Source organism: Phragmites australis, chromosome 6, assembly GCF_958298935.1.
Source record: "Phragmites australis chromosome 6, lpPhrAust1.1, whole genome shotgun sequence".
Lineage (NCBI taxonomy): Eukaryota > Viridiplantae > Streptophyta > Magnoliopsida > Poales > Poaceae > Phragmites > Phragmites australis.
Genome location: NC_084926.1, coordinates 29476781 through 29480537, shown reverse-complemented (window position 1 = coordinate 29480537; position 3757 = coordinate 29476781).

The following is a 3757-nucleotide window of genomic DNA, read 5'->3' as shown; positions in this document are numbered from 1 at the left end:
AATACTCAATCTTCCGAGCCGAATTTGGGAAAAAAATTTCGTCGGAACCCAATAAAGTGGTGGAGCAATGGATGTAACTGTTTCTGAAGATGTCCGTGAAAAAAAATTTGGCTGATTCCGAGTCCGTATGAGAAAGTTATGGCCGTTTTACTAAACCCCTGTCGAGTTAGGGTTTTTTTTCAAAGCACCTCTTGCAGAAATTGACCTCTTTAAGGTATTGCAAGCAATAGGATCACGAGATGAACAAGGATGGCAGCGGTGGCAGGGCAATTGATACAACGTGGCTTGCGACCTATCTAGGGTTGGCATGGCGGAAAGTAACACAAGGCGGCTCGCGGTGGCAAATCGAGTAATGTGGTGGCTCGACTTGTTGGTCGGGATGGTGGCGATGGGATAGCGGCGTGATCAAAATAGCATGTAGTGTTGACTAAAAACCAAGAACACGACTCTAAAACCAGCAACAAGACTCGACCACAGACACAAACTCAACAACGCGCAACTGAAAACAAAAATTGCAAAGGCACAAAGGGTTGTAGGGTAGCGGAAATTGACGGAATTTTTTTTGGCTTTTTCTGGACTCTAGGTAATGAAAAACAGACTAATCTAAAAGGGAAAACGAAATTACCTAACGGGCAACCTGAAAATCTGATACCAGTTGATGAGTAATGTTGGCCTGATCTTCCGATAGGTAGCGATAAGTCGGTGGGTGGAGAACTCGATGTTGATGATCCAAAGGCTTCGACCCGAACAAATCGTCTCCCTTGCAATCACTACACCACAGCTCCGTTGGTTATCAACCGTGTCGCGCGGTTGACCTCGCCAAGAAGGCTCAATCCCTGCAAGCGTACCGAGAACACAAGTAAGAACGTAGAAGATGCAATCTGAAATATTGCGAATAGAATTCAAGCACTCAAAGTTGGGGTTCCACAAATACTTGCGGCGGCCTAGTCGGTCCGGAACAAGAGCGAAAATCTCACAATCCGTGTGTAGATCAATATCTAAGCAAAACCCAACCCTAATTAGGGTGGCGGCTACTGTATATAAAAGACTAGGGTCAGCCAAGGTCCCCTGGACACGTCCCTAATGGACTCCAACACGTTACACGGCCCAACGGCCCAAAAGATGGTGGCGCAGCACCTTGACAGATTCTGGATGTCCACTTGTTTCGACGATTCCTGTTAACTCAGAAAGAATTTGGATATGGGACCAGTCCCGTTGGAAAGCTTATCTCCTTAGCTTTCCAACCATGTGTAGAACGTTGAAAACGGAGTCCGTATGCGTCTTGGGCGACGATTTTAGTGCAGACTGGTCCTGGACTCCGAAACGGACTCGAACTTGATTGGACCTCCACCTTGGCTTGGGCGCCCTTGCTGTTCTTCTCCCGTGTTCCTAAGTAACAATACATCACAATTATTCAGTAGCATCCCATCCTTATCAAAATATAAAGGAACACTAAGGAACGAGCTCACCTCATGATTTAGTTGACGTCCACGAGCTCGTGTCAATGGAACTATTGTTGGAGGAATACTCGGTGTGTGTGTATCCGAAAGAGTGATGTCCTCATCAGTTGGAGTCATAGGTAGACCATAGTTGCTTCATGCTATTAGCCAGTGTCAAAGCTGTTCCTTGACTTAAGCCGCATATCATGTTTTCCCTACGCTTGCGGAGTACAATCTTTGTGCCGCTCGCCTGATTTCACCGGCACATGTTCCACCCCTTGCGCCCACGTCTGCAGCCCCCATGCCCCCATCCTGCACTCCCTCACCCATCACTGAGCCACCATTGCCATTGCCGAGCTCCGCCGAGTACAATCTTTGTACTCACACTTGTTGTCCCCTACCCTGCATTCTACTGCTGTTCAGAAGCTAGCAATGAATCTGGAGCTTTCGACGACAACATCGACCTGGAGCTGCTGTTCTACGCTGTGGTGCCCCCGGTCGACGCCTGTGGAAGATGGAGCCGCTGGCACTGAAGACCCTTTAGTTTCCCCACTGTGTTTTCTTTAGACCCTCGGGTCCTTTTGTATTAAGTTAAATACGATTTTGTAATAAAGGCATTGTGATGATATTACTAATGATGTAAGCACATGTATGAAACTTGATCCTGACATACATGTTTTGTGCCCAGTTTTGTTCTTTTAAAACTGGGTGTTACAGAAGTGGTATCAGAGCCGTGTTGACTGTAGGACGCAGCTTAGATAGACTGGACGTGCTAAGGACTTATGTTTGTACAAACTACTTTAGCAAAATTGTTTTTCTTCCAGTTTTTCCTTTCTCTGTCTTTTGCTCTTTTTAAAATGGTTACTAATTTCTGTCTTCTTCAAAAATTTTAGATGGCCCGGACAAAGATCACCCCGCTCAAGCGCGTGCTGGTCCCAGACGTGGAGGTTCCTGCTGGTGTAGTCTGGAGGCACCAATCCCTAGCTGAGTTCTACTCTGACTGACAGCTGGCCGGGTACTTCGCCCATACGCTGTGGTACCTACTGCAGGGTCTCGGCTTCTACGACGCTCCCCTTTTCAGAGGCGTCAGAGTTTCGCTTGGAGGACGTGGTTACTCCTGGTCAGTGGAGGTGACCATGTTCAAGAAGCCCTCCGACGATGGTCTTCGCCGAGTTCGCTGAGTCCACACCACCCTCAGAGCTACGTTCGAGGTAGGGATTGAGGACGCTACTCGCCAGGCTCTGGCTGTTCTCTGTCGGGAGAACAGACATGACCTTCGCCTTACTCAGTTCGGGAAGTTCTCGCGGCGCCCGTCAAGCAGTCTGGAGCTCGTCTTCGCGCCCATCAACAGCGAGCCGAATCTCTGTCTGCAAGAGCAGGTCCGCCTCACCGCCGCCCTCTATGCTGAGCTGGACAGAGCACTCGACGACCCTCTATGCTGAGCTGGACAGAGCACTCGACGAGTTGGAGGATCTTCACCAACGCCACACCGAGCATGAGCAGATGATCTACGAGCTGGAGATGATGCTGCAGGATCCTGACCAGCACCCCGACGAGGTTACCCCAGCACCGTTTTCTACCCCTGCACCACCCCGCTCTCCTTCGCGCAAGAGGCTCTGTCAGACAGATGTTGCAGGCCCTTCAGGCACCGCCGGTCAGGAGTAGAGTCGAGCTAGGAAGATGTCCCTAGCAGAATAAATCGTTTAGACTTGTGTTGTTTGTCCTTGTGTGTGCTTGTGTCTATTTAGTGTGAGCCTTGTAATGAGTTGGATCTTTGCATGTGTGTTGGTGTGATGTAGGGGTTTCCCCTCTACATTTTCATCAGTTAATAAATTATAGTTGGGAGTCATTTCTATCTATTTCCTTCTGTTCCTATCTGTTCTTGTCTTGTCTTTCCGCCCTTGCCTCTCTCTTATGCTTTCCATACCTTGGTAACAACAGATGGTGAACACTAGACGCAACAACAACGACAACATCAACAACAACGCTGCCAACAACAACGACCTTCCTCCCCCGCCACCCCTCATGGACGCCAACCAAGTCATGACTCTTCTTCAAGGTTTGGTCCAAGCCATCAATCAACAACCTCAAGCTCAGCAAGCACCGCTGCTGCAGCCGCAGTCCAGGCTCAGGACTTTCTTGAGCACTCAACCACCCACTTTTTCTCAGGCAGTGGAGCCTACGGAGGCAGATGACTGGCTGAGGACAATAGAGAGCAAGCTTCAGATAGCTCAGTGCAATGCAAGGAAAAAAGTTCTCTTTGCATCCCACCAGCTGAGCGGGCCAGCTCAGGAATGGTGCAATGGTGGACTGCTTAC